We start from the raw sequence: 24,142 nt of genomic DNA on the forward strand, positions 1-24,142 counted from the left end.
GAGGGACTGAACACATCCTCACACTGAGGGACTGAACACATCCTCACACTGAGGGACTGAACACATCCTCACACTGAGGGACTGAACACATCCTCACACTGAGGGACACATGAACACACATCCTCACAGGGACTGAACACATCCTCACACTGAGGGACTGAACACATCCTCACACTGAAGGACTGAACACATCCTCACACTGAGGGACTGAACACATCCTCACACTGACTGGAGACTGAACACATCCTCACACTGAGGGACTGAACACATCCTCACACTGAGGGACTGAACACATCCTCACACTGAGGGACTGAACACATCCTCACGCTGAGGGACTGACGGACTGACACATCCTCACGCTGACTGAACACATCCTCACACTGAGGGACTGAACACATCCTCACACTGACTGAACACATCCTCACACTGAGACTGAACACATCCTCACACTGAGGGACTGAACACATCCTCACGCTGAGGGACTGAGAGGACTGAACACATCCTCACACTGAGGGACTGAACACATCCTCACGCTGAGGGACACATGAACTGACACATCCTCACGCTGAGGGACTGAACACATCCTCACACTGAGGGACTGAACACATCCTCACGCTGAGGGACTGAACACACCCTCACACTGAGGGGACTGAACACATCCTCACACTGAGGGACTGAACACATCCTCACGCTGAGGGACTGAACACATCCTCACACTGAGGGACTGAACACATCCTCACAGTGAGGGACTGAACACATCATCACACTGAGGGACTGAACACATCCTCACATTGAGGGACTGAACACCGCCTCACGCTGAGGGACTGAACACATCCTCACACTGAGGGACTGAACACATCCTCACACTGACGGACTGAACACATCCTCACGCTGAGGGCCTGAACACATCCTCATGCTGAGGGACTGAACACATCCTCACGCTGAGGGACTGAACACATCCTCACACTGAGGGTCTGAACACATCCTCACACTGAGGGACTGAACACATCCTCACACTAAGGGACTGAACACATCCTCACACTGAGGGACTGAACACATCCTCACACTGAGGGACTGAACACATCCTCACACTGAGGGACTGAACACATCCTCACACTGAGGGAATGAACACATCCTCACGCTGAGGGACTGAACACATCCTCACACTGAGGGACTGAACACATCCTCACACTGAGGGACTGAACACATCCTCACGCTGAGGGACTGAACACATCCTCACACTGAGGGACTGAACACATCCTCACACTGAGGGACTGAACACATCCTCACACTGAGGGACTGAACACATCCTCACACTGAGGGACTGAACACATCCTCACACTGAGGGACTGAACACATCCTCACCCTGAGGGACTGAACACATCCTCACACTGAGGGACTGAACACATCCTCACACTGAGGGACTGAACACATCCTCACACTGAGGGACTGAACACATCCTCACACTGAGGGACTGAACACATCCTCACACTGAGGGACTGAACACATCCTCACACTGAGGGACTGAACACATCCTCACGCTGAGGGACTGAACACATCCTCACACTGAGGGACTGAACACATCCTCACACTGAGGGACTGAACACATCCTCACACTGAGGGACTGAACACATCCTCACACTGAGGGACTGAACACATCCTCACACTGAGGGACTGAACACATCCTCACACTGAGGGACTGAACACATCCTCACACTGAGGGACTGAACACATCCTCACACTGAGGGACTGAACACATCCTCACACTGAGGGACTGAACACATCCTCACACTGAGGGACTGAACACATCCTCACACTGAGGGACTGAACACATCCTCACACTGAGGGACTGAACACATCCTCACACTGAGGGACTGAACACATCCTCACACTGAGGGACTGAACACATCCTCACGCTGAGGGACTGAACACATCCTCACACTGAGGGACTGAACACATCCTCACGCTGAGGGACTGAACACATCCTCACACTGAGGGACTGAACACATCCTCACACTGAGGGACTGAACACATCCTCACACTGAGGGACTGAACACATCCTCACGCTGAGGGACTGAACACATCCTCACACTGAGGGACTGAACACATCCTCACACTGAGGGACTGAACACATCCTCACACTGAGGGACTGAACACATCCTCACACTGAGGGACTGAACACATCCTCACACTGAGGGACTGAACACATCCTCACACTGAGGGACTGAACACATCCTCACATTGACGGACTGAACACATCCTCACGCTGAGGGACTGAACACATCCTCACACTGAGGGACTGAACACATCCTCACACTGAGGGACTGAACACATCCTCACACTGAGGGACTGAACACATCCTCACACTGAGGGACTGAACACATCCTCACGCTGAGGGACTGAACACATCCTCACATTGACGGACTGAACACATCCTCACGCTGAGGGACTGAACACATCCTCACACTGAGGGACTGAACACATCCTCACGCTGAGGGACTGAACACATCCTCACGCTGAGGGACTGAACACATCCTCACACTGAGGGACTGAACACATCCTCACACTGAGGGACTGAACACATCCTCACGCTGAGGGACTGAACACATCCTCACACTGAGTGACTGAACACATCCTCACATTGACTGAGGGACTGAACACATCCTCACACTGAGGGACTGAACACATCCTCACACTGAGGGACTGAACACATCCTCACACTGAGGGACTGAACACATCCTCACACTGAGGGACTGAACATATCCTCACACTGAGGGACTGAACACATCCTCACACTAAGGGACTGAACACATCCTCACACTGAGGGACTGAACACATCCTCACACTGAGGGACTGAACACATCCTCACACTGAGGGACTGAACACATCCTCACACTGAGGGAGTGAACACATCCTCACACTGAGGAACTGAACACATCCTCACACTGAGGGACTAAACACATCCTCACATTGACGGACTGAACACATCCTCACGCTGAGGGACTGAACACATCCTCACACTGAGGGACTGAACACATCCTCACACTAAGGGACTGAATACATCCTCACACTGAGGGACTGATGAACACATCCTCACACTGAGGGACTGAACACATCCTCACACTGAGGGACTGAACACATCCTCACACTGAGGGACTGAACACATCCTCACACTGAGGGACTGAACACATCCTCACGCTGAGGGACTGAACACATCCTCACACTGAGGGACTGAACACATCCTCACACTGAGGGACTGAACACATCCTCACACTGAGGGACTGAACACATCCTCACACTGAGGGACTGAACACATCCTCACACTGAGGGACTGAACACATCCTCACACTGAGGGACTGAACACATCCTCACACTGAGGGACTGAACACATCCTCACACTGAGGGACTGAACACATCCTCACACTGAGGGACTGAACACATCCTCACACTGAGGGACTGAACACATCCTCACACTGAGGGACTGAACACATCCTCACACTGAGGGACTGAACACATCCTCACACTGAGGGACTGAACACATCCTCACACTGAGGGACTGAACACATCCTCACACTGAGGGACTGAACACATCCTCACACTGAGGGACTGAACACATCCTCACACTGAGGGACTGAACACATCCTCACACTGAGGGACTGAACACATCCTCACACTGAGGGACTGAACACATCCTCACGCTGAGAGACAACGCATCCTCACACTGAGGGACTGAACACATCCTCACACTGAGGGACTGAACACATCCTCACACTGAGGGACTGAACACATCCTCACGCTGAGAGACTGAACGCATCCTCACACTGAGGGACTGAACACATCCTCACACTGAGGGACTGAACACATCCTCACACTGAGGGACTGAACACATCCTCACACTGAGGGACTGAACACATCCTCACGCTGAGAGACAACGCATCCTCACACTGAGGGACTGAACACATCCTCACACTGAGGGACTGAACACATCCTCACACTGAGGGACTGAACACATCCTCACACTGAGGGACTGAACACATCCTCACACTGAGGGACTGAACACATCCTCACACTGAGGGACTGAACACATCCTCACACTGAGGGACTGAACACATCCTCACACTGAGGGACTGAACACATCCTCACACTGAGGGACTGAACACATCCTCACACTGAGGGACTGAACACATCCTCACGCTGAGAGACTGAACACATCCTCACGCTGAGAGACTGAACACATCCTCACACTGAGAGACTGAACACATCCTCACACTGAGAGACTGAACACATCCTCACACTGAGGGACTGAACACATCCTCACGCTGAGAGACTGAACACATCCTCACACTGAGGGACTGAACACATCCTCACACTGAGGGACTGAACACATCCTCACGCTGAGAGACTGAACACATCCTCACACTGAGGGACTGAACACATCCTCACACTGAGGGACTGAACACATCCTCACACTGAGGGACTGAACACATCCTCACACTGAGGGACTGAACACATCCTCACACTGAGGGACTGAACACATCCTCACACTGAGGGACTGAACACATCCTCACACTGAGGGACTGAACACATCCTCACACTGAGGGACTGAACACATCCTCACGCTGAGGGACTGAACACATCCTCACACTGAGGGACTGAACACATCCTCACGCTGAGGGACTGAACACATCCTCACACTGAGGGACTGAACACATCCTCACGCTGAGGGACTGAACACATCCTCACACTGAGGGACTGAACACATCCTCACGCTGAGGGACTGAACACATCCTCACGCTGAGAGACTGAACACATCCTCACACTGAGGGACTGAACACATCCTCACACTGAGAGACTGAACACATTCTCACGCTGAGAGACTGAACACATCCTCACACTGAGGGACTGAACATATCCTCACACTGAGAGGACTGACTGAACACATCCTCACGCTGAGAGACTGAACACATCCTCACGCTGAGAGACTGAACACATCCTCACGCTGAGGGACTGAACACATCCTCACGCTGAGAGACTGAACACATCCTCACGCTGAGAGACTGAACACATCCTCACGCTGAGGGACTGAACACATCCTCACGCTGAGACTGAACACATCCTCACACTGAGAGACTGAACACATCCTCACGCTGAGGGACTGAACACATCCTCACGCTGAGACTGAACACATCCTCACACTGAGGGACTGAACACATCCTCACGCTGAGAGACTGAACACGTCCTCACACTGAGGGACTGAACACATCCTCACGCTGAGAGACTGAACACATCCTCACGCTGAGAGACTGAACACATCCTCACGCTGAGAGACTGAACACATCCTCACACTGAGGGACTGAACACATCCTCACGCTGAGAGACTGAACACATCCTCACGCTGAGAGACTGAACACATCCTCACGCTGAGAGACTGAACACGTCCTCACACTGAGGGACTGAACACATCCTCACGCTGAGAGACTGAACACATCCTCACGCTGAGAGACTGAACATATCCTCGCGCTGAGAGACTGAACACATCCTCACGCTGAGAGACTGAACACATCCTCACGCTGAGGGACTGAACACATCCTCACGCTGAGACTGAACATATCCTCACGCTGAGACTGAACACATCCTCACGCTGAGAGACTGAACACATCCTCACGCTGAGGGACTGAACACATCCTCACGCTGAGACTGACCACATCCTCACACTGAGGGACTGAACACATCCTCACACTGAGGGACTGAACACATCCTCACACTGAGGGACTGAACACATCCTCACACTGAGGGATTGAACACATCCTCACACTGAGGGACTGAACACATCCTCACACTGAGGGACTGAACACATCCTCAGACTGAGGGACTGAACACATCCTCACACTGAGGGACTGAACACATCCTCACACTGAGGGACTGAACACATCCTCACACTGAGGGAATGAACACATCCTCACACTAAGGGACTGAACACATCCTCACACTAAGGGACTGAACACATCCTCACACTGAGGGACTGAACACATCCTCACACTGAGGGACTGAACACATCCTCACACTGAGGGACTGAACACATCCTCACACTGAGGGACTGAACACATCCTCACGCTGAGGGACTGAACACATCCTCACTTTGAGGGACTGAACACATCCTCACACTGAGGGACTGAACACATCCTCACACTGAGGGACTGAACACATCCTCACACTGACGGACTGAACACATCCTCACACTGAGGGACTGAACACATCCTCACGCTGAGGGACTGAACACATCCTCAGACTGAGGGACTGAACACATCCTCACACTGAGGGACTAACACATCCTCACACTGAGGGATTGAACACATCCTCACACTGAGGGACTGAACACATCCTCACACTGAGGGACTGAACACATCCTCACGCTGAGAGACTGAACACATCCTCACGCTGAGGGACTGAACACATTCTCACGCTGAGAGACTGAACACATCCTCACGCTGAGATACCGAACACGTCCTCACACTGAGGGACTGAACACATCCTCACGCTGAGAGACTGAACACATCCTCACGCTGAGAGACTGAACACATCCTCACGCTGAGAGACTGAACATATCCTCGCGCTGAGAGACTGAACACATCCTCACGCTGAGAGACTGAACACATCCTCACGCTGAGGGACTGAACACATCCTCACGCTGAGAGACTGAACACATCCTCACGCTGAGGGACTGAACACATCCTCACGCTGAGACTGAACATATCCTCACGCTGAGAGACTGAACACATCCTCACGCTGAGAGACTGAACACATCCTCACGCTGAGGGACTGAACACATCCTCACGCTGAGAGACTGAACACATCCTCACACTGAGGGACTGAACACATCCTCACGCTGAGAGAATGAACACATCCTCACGCTGAGAGACTGAACACATCCTCACGCTGAGGGACTGAACACATCCTCACACTGAGGGACTGAACACATCCTCACACTGAGGGACTGAACACATCCTCACACTGAGGGACTGAACACATCCTCACACTGAGGGACTGAACACATCCTCACACTGAGGGACTGAACACATCCTCACACTGAGGGACTGAAAACATCCTCACACTGAGGGACTGAACACATCCTCACACTGAGGGACTGAACACATCCTCACACTGAGGGACTGAACACATCCTCAGACTGAACACATCCTCAGACTGAGGGACTGAACACCTCCTCACACTGAGGGACTGAACACATCCTCACACTGAGGGACTGAACACATCCTCACACTGAGGGACTGAACACAGCCTCACCCGCAGGGACTGAACACATCCTCACACTGAGGGACTGAACACATCCTCACACTGAGGGACTGAACACATCCTCACACTGAGGGACTGAACACATCCTCACGCTGAGGGACTGAACACATCCTCACGCTGAGGGACTGAACATATCCTCACACTGAGGGACTGAACACATCCTCACACTGAGGGACTGAACACATCCTCACACTGACGGACTGAACACATCCTCACAGTGACGGACTGAACACATCCTCACGCTGAGGGACTGAACACATCCTCATACTGAGGGACTGAACACATCCTCACACTGAGGGACTGAACACATCCTCACACTGAGGGACTGAACACATCCTCACACTGAGGGACTGAACACATCCTCACACTGAGGGACTGAACACATCCTCACACTGAGGGACTGAACACATCCTCACACTGAGACTGAACACATCCTCACACTGAGGGACTGACATCACATCTGAACTCACGCTGAGGGACTGAACACATCCTCACACTGAGGGACTGAACACATCCTCACACTGAGGGACTAGCACTGAACACATCCTCACACTAAGGGACTGAACACATCCTCACACTCAAGGACTGAACACATCCTCACACTGAGGGACTGAACACATCCTCACACTGAGGGACTGAACACATCCTCACACTGAGGGACTGAACACATCCTCACACTGAGGTACTGAACACATCCTCACACTGAGGGACTGAACACATCCTCACGCTGAGGGACTGAACACATCCTCACACTGAGGGACTGAACACATCCTCACACTGAGGGACTGAACACATCCTCACACTGACTGAACACATCCTCACACTGGACTGAACACATCCTCACACTGAGGGACTGAACTGACATCCTCACACTGAGGGGGACTGAACACATCCTCACACTGAGGGACTGAACACATCCTCACACTGAGGGACTGAACACATCCTCACATTGAGGGACTGAACACATCCTCACACTGAGGGACTGAACACATCCTCACACTGAGGGACTGAACACATCCTCACACTGAGGGACTGAACACATCCTCAGGCTGAGGGACTGAACACATCCTCACACTGAGGGACTGAACACATCCTCACACTGAGGGACTGAACACATCCTCCGGCTGAGGGACTGAACACATCCTCCGGCTGAGGGACTGAGAGGACTGAACACATCCTCACACTGAGGGACTGAACACACCCTCACACTGAGGGACTGAACACATCCTCACACTGAGGGACTGAACACATCCTCACGCTGAGGGACTGAACACATCCTCACGCTGAGGGACTGAACACATCCTCACACTGAGGGACTGAAAACATCCTCAGGCTGAGGGACTAAACACATCCTCACACTGAGGGACTGAACACATCCTCACGCTGAGGGACTGAACACATCCTCACACTGAGGGACTGAACACATCCTCACACTGAGGGACTGAACACATCCTCACGCTGAGGGACTGAACACATCCTCACTCTGAGGGACTGAACACATCCTCACACTGAGGGACTGAACACATCCTCGCGCTGAGGGACTGAACCCATCCTCAGGCTGAGGGACTGAACACATCCTCACGCTGAGGGACTGAACACATCCTCAGGCTGAGGGACTGAACACATCCTCACACTGAGGGACTGAACCCATCCTCACACTGAGGGACTGAACACATCCTCGCGCTGAGGGACTGAACACATCCTCACACTGAGGGACTGAACACATCCTCACACTGAGGGACTGAACACATCCTCACACTGAGGGACTGAACCCATCCTCACACTGAGGGACTGAACACATCCTCGCGCTGAGGGACTGAACACATCCTCACACTGAGGGACTGAACACATCCTCACACTGAGGGACTGAACACATCCTCGCGCTGAGGGACTGAACCCATCCTCAGGCTGAGGGACTGAACACATCCTCACGCTGAGGGACTGACTACCCCAAACTCCATCTCTTCATGCTCAGCCCTGTATGACCCTTGCGAGTTTAGCGCTAAGTTTTGAATATAATAACAATACCTTTCTTCACATCTTGCACAGCGTTTCTATCTACTGGAACAGAAAAGCCAAGTTCTGCACATGTGTCTAATTCACCTTATATAAGAACATAAGAAAGAAGGAACACTGCAACAGGCCTACTGGCCCATATACGGCAACATTCGTGGGTTAAACCTAACCTTATTAATATTATTAAAATTATGTATATATATATATATATATATATATATATATATATATATATATATATATATATATATATATATATATATATATATATATATTATATATATATATATATATATATATATATATATATATTATATATATATATATATATATATATATATATATATATATATATATATATATATATATATATATATATATATATATATATATATATATATATATATATATATATATATATATATATGTCGTGCCGAATAGGCAGAACTTGCGATCTTGGCTTAAATAGCAACTCTCATCTTGCCATATAGGACAAGCGAAAATTTGTGTATGCAATAATTTCTCCAAAATTATTCTGAACCTAAAGAAAAAAATAAATTTCACTGTGTTTGTTTAGTATTAAATTATTGTAAACAAATCTAAAATATATTTAGTTGGGTTAGGCTAAAATAAACTGTTCTTGTTATAATAAGGTTAGGTAAGTTTTCTAAGATTCTTTTGGTGCAAAATTATAAATTTTTACATCAACATTAATGAAAAAAATATATCTTTAAACGTATAAGAGAAAATTTCAGAAAGGACTTAATTTTAAATGAGTTCTTGCTAATTGACCAGTTTTACATATTCGGCACGACATATATATATATATATATATATATATATATATATATATATATATATATATATATATATATATATATATATATATATATATATATATATATATATATATATATATATATATACTGTTGGTTCTCCTTTACCATGAATACTTGGTTGATATTCCTTCTTCATTTAAGAATTTTCATTTTAATAACAAAGTTGTAATTAAAAATCTTGATGCAGTAAAAATAAATTCTGATAAATTCCCCCAAAATGCTGACAGGTGTGTTGAGCACTTAGGGTGAGAGAGGTAAACAGGTTTAATGAATGAAGAATTAGACACATGTGCAACATCTGGGTATCTTTATTTGTAGACGTTTCGCCATCCAGTGTCTTTATCATTACAAGGACATAATGCGAAGAAATATATACAAAGTATGAGGTAATCAGTCCCTCAGCCGTGAAGAGCACCGTAGTCTTGAAGAAACTGAAGCACAGTCATAGACCTCGGTGTTTATATACTGGTGAGGGACGGGTAGCAGACGATGACATTGTGACTGGTGGGCGGGATCACCCAGTGGAAGTAGGTCATACCCGAGGGACGGACCAGGAGTAATAAAGAAGATTATCACCCAGTGGAAGTAGGTCATACCCGAGGGACGGACCAGGAGTAATAAAGAAGATTATCACACAGTGGAAGTAGGTCATACCCGAGGGACGGACCAGGAGTAATAAAGAAGGTTAACACCCAGTGGGAGTAGGTCATACCCGAGGGACGGACCAGGAGTAATAAAGAAGGTTAACACCCAGTGGAAGTAGGTCATACCCGAGGGACGGACCAGGAGTAATAAAGAAGGTTAACACCCAGTGGAAGTAGGTCATACCCGAGGGACGGACCAGGAGTAATAAAGAAGGTTAACACCCAGTGGAAGTAGGTCATACCCGAGGGACGGACCAGCAGTAATAAAGAAGGTTAACACCCAGTGGAAGTAGGTCATACCCGAGGGACGGACCAGGAGTAATAAAGAAGGTTAACACCCAGTGGAAGTAGGTCATACCCGAGGGACGGACCTGGAGTAATAAAGAAGGTTAACACCCAGTGGAAGTAGGTCATACCCGAGGGACGGACCAGGAGTAATAAAGAAGGTTAACACCCAGTGGAAGTAGGTCATACCCGAGGGACGGACCAGCAGTAATAAAGAAGATTATCACACAGTGGGAGTAGGTCATACCCGAGGGACGGACCAGCAGTAATAAAGAAGATTATCACACAGTGGGAGTAGGTCATACCCGAGGGACGGACCAGGAGTAATAAAGAAGATTATCACACAGTGGGAGTAGGTCATACCCGAGGGACGGACCAGCAGTAATAAAGAAGATTATCACACAGTGGGAGTAGGTCATACCCGAGGGACGGACCAGCAGTAATAAAGAAGATTATCACACAGTGGGAGTAGGTCATACCCGAGGGACGGACCAGGAGTAATAAAAAAGGTTTAATGCAATTAGGAGAACTACCGTTCTCCTAATTGCATTAAACCTTAAAAGACATCAAGTGATCCCCCACTGAAGGGACACTGCCTCACAGAACCTGACGTTGCTATTTTTACAGGAAATTAATAATATATCTCATTGCACTATACCAGTGTAACTTTCTGGTAGCAGTAATTACCATAACACAGGTCTAAGCAGATACAATTAATAAACTCACCGAGTGATGTGTATCTCTAAGTGTATATACACTGAGATGTAGATAAATTGTTCAGAGAACCGACAGGACGATGATTTAGATACTTGTGCAACACTTTGGCAACGTTTCGCTCTCTAGAAGCTTTCTCAAGCCTTTACAAACAATACAAGGACATAGAAATTATGTATAAGTAATAGAGTGAGATACAAGGCATAATATATTATGCTTTGCGCCTCACTCTAATATCTTGTTCTTTGTAACGATTTGACAAAGCTCCTGGAGAGCGAAACATTGCTACAATAAAAATATAGCATCACTTGCACATGTGTCCTTTTGCCTAGTTATGTTTCTTGATGCGTTCTCCTTTATACATCCTGGTCACTCCCTCCTCTGCTACAACTTCCTGCCACAGAATGTCCCCAGATATAGATTTTGCCGAGGAAGCGGCTAGTTTATTGTGCGCCCCATATCCACCGTGAGCATGGTAGCGCAAGAGCATACTGATACACAATAGGACTAGGAACTAGGCCACAAAGGACTAACAACAATACATCTGTATATATATCTACACACCATTTTTTTTTTTTTGACGCTAGCAAATTCAACAACTTTTCTTTTCGTGTATTTGATAATCACGAAACAAGTTGCCTTGTACAAAGTGATACTAATAAGTGTTCTCGGTCCTTAACGTTTATACCTACAAGTACAGAGTTGTACTAGTAGTGTCTCTGTCTTCAACGTTTATACCTACAAGAACAGTGTTATACTAGTAGTGTCTCTGTCTTCAACGTTTATACCTACAAGTACAGAGTTGTACTAGTAGTGTCTCTGTCTTCAACGTTTATACCTACAAGTACAGAGTTGTACTAGTAGTGTCTCTGTCTTCAGTGTTTATACCTACAAGAACAGTGTTATACTAGTAGTGTCTCTGTCTTCAACGTTTATACCTACAAGTACAGAGTTGTACTAGTAGTGTCTCTGTCTTCAACGTTTATACCTACAAGTACAGAGTTGTACTAGTAGTGTCTCTGTCTTCAACGTTTATACCTACAAGTACAGAGTTGTACTAGTAGTGTCTCTGTCTTCAACGTTTATACCTACAAGTACAGAGTTGTACTAGTAGTGTCTCTGTCTTTAGTGTTTATACCTAAAAGTACAGAGTTGTACTAGTAGTGTCTCTGTCTTCAGTGTTTATACCTACAAGTACAGAGTTGTACTAGTAGTGTCTCTGTCTTCAACGTTTATACCTACAAGTACAGAGTTATACTAGTAGTGTCTCTGTCTTCAACGTTTATACCTACAAGTACAGAGTTATACTAGTAGTGTCTCTGTCTTCAACGTTTATACCTACAAGTACAGAGTTATACTAGTAGTGTCTCTGTCTTCAACGTTTATACCTACAAGTACAGAGTTGTACTAGTAGTGTCTGTCTTCAGTGTTTATACCTACAAGTACAGAGTTGTACTAGTAGTGTCTCTGTCTTCAACGTTTATACCTACAAGTACAGAGTTATACTAGTAGTGTCTCTGTCTTCAACGTTTATACCTACAAGTACAGAGTTATACTAGTAGTGTCTCTGTCTTCAACGTTTATACCTACAAGTACAGTGTTATACTAGTAGTGTCTCTGTCTTCAACGTTTATACCTACAAGTACAGAGTTATACTAGTAGTGTCTCTGTCTTCAACGTTTATACCTACAAGTACAGTGTTATACTAGCAGTTCAGCGTTATACTTCAGTGTTTATAGCCACAGCGGTACATCTACAGTGTTGTCCCTTGTTCAATGTTCAGTCATTATTATTTTGCAATGTATGTAAAACATACTACCTCTTCTTTCCCCCATTTTATTGTTCCATCAGTTTGTGAAGGAGAAAAACCTTCGAATATCCACTGAACACTACCTTTTATCACATGTGTTGTCTCATTCTCTCTCTCTTGTTGGTGCTAACATTATTCTCTATCCATTTCCTGACATTGTTTTCCTCCCTTTTTTGAATTTAGCTTTCGGCCTTTCATCATAATTCATATTATCAGCGTCAGGAAAATTTTTGTATAGTGTAACTTTTTTTTTACCCTGTTCACGTGTTTTTCTTTTTTTAAGTTGAGGTTACCACTCGATTGTTGAATGTTTCAATTTTTGACTCGAAATATGTTTCTCAGCCTTTCTGATTTTCAATTTTGGGCTTGCCTGTGTTGCGTATGAGTTCGGTAGATGCGTAAATAGGATTGTGTGTGTTTGCAATAGTTTGGGTTTCAATTATGTGAGATATTACTGTCAATCTCAAGATTTAGTGTTCTTAAACAATGTGTTCTTCACATGAACCGCAAATGCTTTCTCCCAAGTAAATAGAATTACAGTTATTATTACTTTCCTTGGCGAAACTTGCTTAGCTCTCTTCAGTCTTTGATTTGGTTGATAAAGACAAGTAAAGGAGCATAAAAGAGTGATAGGAAGACCTGGGTTATGTGACGGTCAGGTGAAGGGTTATGTAAAACCCTGGATCACATAACGTTCATGTGAAGAGTGATGTGATAACCTGGATTATGTGACGGTCAAGGGAGAAGTTATGTGAAACTCTGGATCACAAGACGGTTATGAGAAGGGTGATGTGAAGACCTGGAGTACATTACGGTCAGGTGAAGAGTGATGTGAACATATGGATCACATAACTTGACCTGCAGTGTGGGTTCTATCAAGTTAGAAACCTATGACTGCACTATGTGCAGATAACCTTCCTGGCATCGTGGTAACTGCTGTAACACACCCACCCAGTATTTTCTTTACTCTTAACCCTGGTAGGTAAGACACACAGGCAACAGTTAGGCAACTTTATCCAGGCTGAAGGAATGACAAGCTCAAATCTACGACTTCAAGGGTGATGGACTGATTACATCGACTTCATATCTCTACGGTTCCTGCATACTTTCTGTATTCGACTGAAGAAGCCCACTGTGTAGGCGAAACGTTTCGGAATAAAGTTGCCGAACTGTTGCCTATGTGTCTTACCTACCAACCTGTCGGTATTGTATACCATTTTGATATTCACTCTTAACCCTCTTAATCCCAGAGCAAATATATATGGTTGTTATTATGTCTGATGTAAAGCACACACACACACACACGCATATATATATATATATATATATATATATATATATATATATATATATATATATATATATATATATATATATATATATATATATATATAACAAGTCAACACATCGGCCGCTTCCCATCGAGGCCGGTTGACCCAAAAATAAAGAAAAACCCAAAAAGAAAAAAAATCTTTCATCATTCAACACTTTCAGCATCACTCATACATAATCAGTGTTTGCAGAGGTGCTCAGATACGACAGTTTAGATATCCCTCCAAACTGCCATTACCCTAAACCTCTCCTTTAAAGTTCAGGCATTGTACTTCCTATTTCCATTATTCAAGTCCGGCTAACCAGTTTCCCTGAATTCCTTCACTAAATATTGCTCTGCTCACACTCCAACAGATCGTCAGGTCCCAAAAACCATTCGTCTCCATTTACTCCTATCTAACACGCTCACGCACGCTTGCTGGAAGTCCAAGCCCCTCGCCCACAAAACCTCCTTTACCCCCTCCCTCCAACCTTTTCGAGGACCCCGTCTTCCTTCTCCTACAGATTTATTCGCTCTCCATGTCATTCTACTTTGTTCCATTCTCTCTAAATAACCAAACCACCTCAACAACCCCTCTTCAGCCCTCTGACTAATACTTCTAGTTAACTCCACACCTCCTAATTTCCACACTACGAATTCTCTGCCTAATATTTACACCACATATTGCCGTTAGACACGACATCTCCACTGCCTCCAGCCACCTCCTTGCTCCAGCATTTACAACCCAAGCCTCATACCCATATAAGAGTGCTGGCACCACTATACTCTCGTACATTCCCGTCTTCGCCTCCATGGATAACTTTCTTTGTCTCCACAAATACTTCAACGCACCAAGCGCCTTTTTTCCTTCATCAATTCTACGGCTAACCTCATCCTTCATAAAGCCATCTGCTGACACGTCAACTCCCAAATACATGAAAACATTCACTTCTTCCATACTCCCTCCCTCCACTGTAATATCCAATTTTTATCTAAATCGTTTGATTATATATATATATATATATATATATATATATATATATATATATATATATATATATATATATATATATATATATATATATATATATATATATATATATATATATATATATATTCGACACACCGTTAAGGTGACCCAAAAAAAAACACCTTCACTCACTCCATTAGTGTCTTTCCAGAGCGGCGCCGATGCTACAGTTCAGATCTCCGCCTCTCCTTAAGAGTGCAGGCACTGCAATTTTCACATTTTGTAGTTTTTGGAATAGTTGCTGCTATTATTTAATAACTGTATAGAAGAGGGTAAGGTACCTAGGGATTGGCAGACAGCATTCATATTTCCTTTGTACAAAGCCAAAGCGGACAAAAGAGAGTGTAAAAATTATTGGGGAATTAGCTTGTTGAGTATACCTGGTAAAGTGTATGGTAGAGTTATTACTGAAAGAATTAAGAGTAAGACAGAGAGTAGGATAGCAGATGAACAAGGAGGCTTTAGGAAGGGTAGGGGTGTGTAGACCAAGTGTTTATAATTCAGCATATAAGTGAATAATATTTAGATAAGGGTAAATTATAATCAAAAATAGATGTATAAGGGTAAAGAGGTTTTCGTTGCATTTATGGATATGGAAAAGGTATATGACAGGGTGGATAGGTAAGCAATGTAGCAGATGTTGCAGGTGTATGGTACAGGAGGTAGGTTACTGAAAGCAGTGAAGAGTTTTTACGAGGATAGTGAGGCTCAGATTAGAGTATGTAGGAGAGAGTGAGATTATTTCCCAGTAAAAGTAGGCCTTAGACAAGGATGTGTGATGTCACCATGGTTGTTCAATATATTTATAGATGGGGTTGTAAGAGAAGTAAATGTTCGGGTGTTGGCAAGAGGTGTGGGGTTAAGAGATAATCTAACACAAAGTGGGAGTTGTCACAGATGTTTAGTACTGATGACACTTTGCTTTTGGGAAATTCTGAAGAGAAGTTGCAGAGGTTGGCGGATAAGTTTGGTAGGGTATGAAAAAGAAGGAAATTAAAGGTGAAAGTAGGAAAGAGGAAGGTGATGAGGTGAACAAAAAAAATATTTAAGATTGGATATCAGACTGGAAGAAGTATGGTGGAAGTGAATGTATTCAGATACTTGGGAGTGAAGTTATCAGAAGATGGGTCTATGAAAGACGAGGCGAATCATATAACTGATGAGGGGGAAAAGGTGAGTGGTGCAATGAGGAGTCTGTAAAGACAAAAAACATTATCCATGGAAGCAAAGAGGGTACCAACACTCGTGGGTGGTGAATGTTGCAACAAGAAAAAGCCTGGAGACAGTGGAGATGTCATGTCCGTGGGCAATGTGCGGAATGAATATAATGCAGAGAATCCGTAGCCTTTGTACAACAAAATAGAATGGCTTGGAGGACATTTAAATCTATAGTGGAAGGAAGGTGGGGTAGGGTTCGTCCTCTGTATGGTTGGAGGGAGGGGGGGTTAAGGTAGTATTGTGTGCGAGGTGCTAGGACTTACAACAAGCGTGAGCGAGTTAGATATGAGCGGGTGGAGATGAATGGTTTTCATGATTTGACGTGCTGTTGGAGTGTGAGCAAAGTAACATTTATGAAGGGATTCCGGAAAGCCAGGTAGTCGGTAGTCGGACTTGAATCTTGGAGGTGGGAAGTACAGTGTCTGCACACTAGAGGGTGTGAATAGTTGCAGTTTTTTTAATAGTAGTGTAGGCGAGCCTCTGGCAAGGCAGTGATGGAGTGAATGATGATGAAAGTATTTCTTCTCTTTCAAGTCATCTTGCCTTGATGGGAAACGGCCAATGTTTTAATAATAAAAAATAATATATATATATATATATATATATATATATATATATATATATATATATATATATATATATATATATATATATATATATATATATATATATATATATATATATATATATATATATATACTGTTAGACAGAAAATACAACAGCAGTCTCTTTAATATTTTTTTTACAGAATTAATAACATAAATGAAATCACATGACGTAGAAACATTTCCACTACAAACCTTTTTTTTAAATAGTTCCAATTTATCTGTTCGTATTTTAAGTCTCTAAAGCATTAATATATTTAAGGAATTTAAGACATTTACTTCTTCGTATTTAAAGCCATTTTCTACATATGTAACATTAAACAAAATACTACACGGTTTAATTTCCACAATGGGAAGAATTATTTACCAGATTTAATTAACAAAAGCGACTTAAAATGATTATGTATCTAAAATATTTTACCTGCCATTTTTTTTTATTAAGCCGTGTTAAATTTTCCGTTGGTGAATTTAATTATAATAATGAAACACGGCCGGCCACCCGTGTGTCAGCCTGTATGATCAGCTGATGGAACGTTTTGTACACTGTTGAATTTGTTAGCTAAGAGCTATTTTACCTCAAACCATCCACGGGCGGGGTTTGAACCCGCGATCAGAGTCTCATAACTCCAGACCGTGGCGTTAGCCACTGAGCCAGCTAGCTACAATAAGATTCACCCAACTAGGTATATTTTTACACCATAGGAAGGTTAGCATAGGCACCACTGTGACCACATGTGCAAGTTTTTACAGACGAATCTCCCTCTAGCATTGCCGTGACGAACTCTAGCTCAAGTCCCCTCAAAGCTGTCGAGTTGGCCCAGTGGCTAACGCGACGGTCTGGAGTTTTGAGACTGTGACCGCGGGTTCAAATCCCCACCCGTAGTATAGTTTGTGTGTGTGTTTGTGTACTCACATAATTGTAGTTGCAGGGGTCGAGACTCAGCTCCTGGCCCCGCCTCTTCACTGAACGCTACTAGGTCCTCTCTCTCCCTGCTCCATGAGCTATATCATACCTCGTCTTAAAGCTATGTATGGTTCTTGCCTCCACTACATCTCTCACCAGACTGTTCCACTTCCTGACCACTCTATGACTGAAGAACTGCTTCCTAACATCCCTGTAACTCATCTGAGTCTTCAATATCCACCTTGTCTATTCCACGCAGTATTTTGTATGTCGTTATCAAGCCTCCCCTATCCCTCCTGTCCTCCAGTGTCGTCAGGCCGATTTCCCTCAACCTTTCTTCATAGGACATTACCCTTAGCTCTGGAACTAACCTTGTCGCAAACCTTTGCACTTTCTCTAATTTCTTAACGTGTTTGACCCGGTGCGGGTTCCAAACTGGTGCTGCATACTCCAGTATGGGCCTGACGTACACGGTGTACAGTATCTGGAAGTTTTCCTTCCTTAGGTATCGGAATGCTAATCTCAGGTTTGCCAGGCGCCCATACGCTACAGCAGTTATTTAGTTAATGTGTGCTTCCGGAGACATGTTCGGTGTTATATTCACGCCAAGATCCTTCTCTTTGAGCGAGGTTTGCAGTCGTTGGCCAAATAGGATATACTCTGTTTGCGGTCTTCTTTGCCCTTCTTCGATCTTCATGACTTTGCATTTGGCAGGGTTTAATTCAAGAAGCCAGTTGCTGGACCACGTGTCCAGCCTGTCCAGGTCTCTTTGAAGTCCTGCCTGATCTTCATCTGATTTAATTCTCCTCGTTAACTTCACATCATCTGCGAACAGGGACACCTCTGAGTCTAATCCTTCCATCATGTCATTCACATATACCAAAAATAGCACTGGTCCTAGGACCGACCCCAGTGGGACCCCAGTCGTCACAGGTGCCCACTGTGATACCTCATCACGTACCATGACTCGTTGTGGCCTCCCTGTCAGGTATTCTCTAATCCATTGAAATGCCCTTCCCGTTATACGCGCCTCTGTGTGTGTGTGTGTGTGTGTGTGTGTGTGTGTGTGTGTGTGTGTGTGTGTGTGTGTGTGTGTGTGTGTGTGTGTGTGTGTGTGTGTGTGTGTGTGTGTTTAGCTTCAGTATAATAACTCATGGTATGCGCTAAACCCAACAGGTCACTCAACAAAACTGCTTCACCAGCTTATCACTAAGTGGGAAAATACACTTTTCTGTTCACAACTGCCATAATATCGCCAGGAATCCTTAGACTACGTTTCCTTCCTCTTGCTCCACTTGATAATGACCCCAGGACTGGGCGAAACAGCGTTTGAACTCTGCTCTTCAAATTTTACATTAATTAAGAATTGTGTGAAAAAATTATGGTCAGGTCAGGATATCTGTTAAATGCAACGTTTCGCTGATGGTGTCTTCATGCTGGCTGATGAAGCCACTCATGGCGAAACGTTTCCTTAAGTGACCTTCAATAAATGTTCTTCAATAAACGACCTTCAATAAATATCCTTCAATAAACGACCTCCAATAAACGACCTTCAATAAATATCCTTCAATAAACGACCTTCAATAAACGACCTTCCATAAATGACCTTCAATAAACGACCTTCAATAAACGACCTTCAATAAATGACCTTCAATAAATGACCTTCAATAAACAACCTTCAATAAACGACCTTCAATAAACGACCTTCAATAAACGACCTTCAATAAACGACCTTCAATAAACGACCTTCAATAAACGACCTTCAATAAACGACCTTCAATAAATGACCTTCAATAAATGACTTTCAATAAATGACCTTCAATAAATGTTCTTCAATTAATGACCTTCTATAAACGACCACAAATAAATGACCTTCAATAAATGACCTTCAATAAATGACATTCTACAAACGACCTTCAATAAACGACCTTCAATAAATGATCTTCAATAAACGACCTTCTATAAACGACCTTCAATAAATGACCTTCAATAAACGACCTTCTATAAACGACCTTCAATAAACGACCTTCAATAAACGACCACAAATAAATGACCTTCAGTAAATGTCCTTCAATATATGACCTTCAATAAATGACCTTCAATAAATGTCCTTCAATATATGACCTTCAATAAACGACCTTCTATAAACGACCTTCAATAAATGACCTTCAATAAACGACCTTCTATAAATGACCTTCAATAAATGACCTTCAATAAATGACCTTCAATAAACGACCTTCTATAAATGACCTTCAATAAATGACCTTCAATAAATGACCTTCAATAAATGACATTCAATAAACGACCTTCAATAAACGACCTTCAATAAACGACCTTCAATAAACGACCTTCAATAAACGACCTTCAATAAACGACCTTCAATAAACGACCTTCAATAAACGACTTTCGATAAACGACCTTTAATAAATGACCTTCAATAAACGACCTTCTATAAATGACCCTCAATAAATGACATTCAATAAACGACCTTCAATAAACGACCTTCAATAAACGACCTTCTATAAACGACCTTTAATAAATGACCTTCAATAAACGACTTTCTATAAATGACCTTCAATAAATGACCTTCAATAAATGACCTTCAATAAATGACCTTCAATAAACGACCTTCAATAAACGACCTTCAATAAATGACCTTCAATAAACGACCTTCAATAAATGACCTTCAATAAATGTCCTTCAATAAACGACCTTCAATAAATGACCTTCAATAAACGACCTTCTATAAACGATCTTCAATAAATGACCTTCAATGACCTTCAATAAACGACCTTCAATAAAAGACCTTTAATAAATGACCTTCAATAAACGACTTTCTATAAATGACCTTCAATAAATGACCTTCAATAAATGACCTTCAATAAATGACCTTCAATAAACGACCTTCAATAAACGACCTTCAATAAATGACCTTCAATAAACGACCTTCAATAAATGACCTTCAATAAATGTCCTTCAATAAACGACCTTCAATAAATGACCTTCAATAAACGACTTTCTATAAATGACCTTCAATAAATGACCTTCAGTAAATGTCCTTCAATAAATGACCTTCAATAAATGACCTTCAATAAACGACCTTCAATAAACGACCTTCAATAAACAACCTTCAATAAATGACCTTCAATAAATGACCTTCAATAAACGACCTTCAATAAACGACCTTCAATAAACGACCTTCAATAAACGACCTTCAATAAACGACCTTCAATAAACGGCCTTCAATAAATGACCTTCAATAAACGACCTTCAATAAACGACCTTCTATAAACGACCTTCAATAAATGACCTTCAATGACCTTCAATAAACGACCTTCAATAAATGACCTTTAATAAATGACCTTCAATAAACGACTTTCTATAAATGACCTTCAATAAATGACCTTCAATAAATGACCTTCAATAAATGACCTTCAATAAACGACCTTCAATAAACGACCTTCAATAAATGACCTTCAATAAACGACCTTCAATAAATGACCTTCAATAAATGTCCTTCAATAAACGACCTTCAATAAATGACCTTCAATAAACGACTTTCTATAAATGACCTTCAATAAATGACCTTCAATAAATGACCTTCAGTAAATGTCCTTCAATAAATGACCTTCAATAAATGACCTTCAATAAACGACCTTCAATAAACGACCTTCAATAAACGACCTTCAATAAACGACCTTCAATAAACGACCATCAATAAACGAAATTCAATAAACGACCTTCAATAAACGACCTTCAATAAACGACCTTCAACAAACGACCTTCAATAAACGACTTTCGATAAACGACCTTCAATAAACGACCTTCAATAAACGACCTTCAATAAATGACCTTCAATAAATGACCTTCAATAAACGACCTTCAATAAACGACCTTCAATAAACGACCTTCAATAAACGACCTTCAATAAACATTCAATAAACGACCTTCAATAAACGACCTTCAATAAACGACCTTCAATAAATGACCTTCAATAAACGACCTTCAATAAAATACCTTCAATAAACGACCTTCAATAAACGACCTTCAATAAACGACCTTCAATAAACGACCTTCAACAAACAACCTTCAATAAACGACCTTCAATAAACAACCTTCAATAAACGACCTTCAATAAACGACCTTCAGTAAACGACCTTCAATAAACGACCTTCAATAAACGACCTTCAATAAATGACCTTCAATAAACGACCTTCAATAAATGACCTTCAATAAACGACCTTCAATAAACGACCTTCAATAAACGACCTTCAATAAACGACCTTCAATAATTGACCTTCAATAAACGACCTTCAATAAACGACCTTCAATAAACGACCTTCAATAAACGACCTTCAATAAATGACCTTCAATAAACCTTCAGTAAACGACCTTCAATAAATGACCTTCAATAAATGACCTTCAATAAACGACCTTCAATAAATGACCTTCAACAAATGACCTTCAATAAACGACCTTCAATAAATGACACTCAATAAACGACCTTCAATAAATGACATTCAATAAACGACCTTCAATAAACGACCTTCAATAAATGACCTTCAATAAACAACCTTCAATAAACGACCTTCAATAAATGACCTTCAATAAACCTTCAATAAATGTCCTTCAATAAACGACCTTCAATAAACGACCTTCAATAAATAACCTTCAATAAACGACCTTCAATAAATGACCTTCAATAAATGTCCTTCAATAAATGACCTTCAATAAATGACCTTCAATAAATGACCTTCAATAAACGACCTTCAATAAATGACCTTCAATAAATGTCCTTCAATAAATGACCTTCAATAAACGACCTTCAATAAAGGACCTTCAATAAACGACCTTCAATAAACGACCTTCAATAAATGACCTTCAATAAACGACCTTCAATAAACGACCTTCAATAAACGACCTTCAATAAACGACCTTCAATAAACAACCTTCAATAAACGACCTTCAATAAACGACCTTCAATAAACGACCTTCAATAAACGACCTTCAATAAATGACCTTCAATAAACGACCTTCAATAAACGACCTTCAATAAACGAACTTCAATAAATGACCTTCAATAAACGACCTTCAATAAATGACCTTCAATAATTGACCTTCAATAAACGACCTTCAATAAACGACCTTCAATAAACGACCTTCAATAAATGACCTTCAATAAACCTTTAATAAACGACATTCAATAAATGACCTTCAATAAATGACCTTCAATAAACGACCTTCAATAAATGACCTTCAATAAATGACCTTCAATAAACGACCTTCAATAAATGACCTTCAATAAACGACCTTCAATAAATGACATTCAATAAACGACCTTCAATAAACGACCTTCAATAAATGACCTTCAATAAACGACCTTCAATAAACGACCTTCAATAAATGACCTTCAATAAACCTTCAATGACCTTCAATAAATGACCTTCAATAAAT

Source organism: Cherax quadricarinatus, chromosome 91 (genome assembly GCF_038502225.1).
Source record: "Cherax quadricarinatus isolate ZL_2023a chromosome 91, ASM3850222v1, whole genome shotgun sequence".
In the NCBI taxonomy this organism is placed as follows: Eukaryota; Metazoa; Arthropoda; class Malacostraca; order Decapoda; family Parastacidae; genus Cherax; species Cherax quadricarinatus.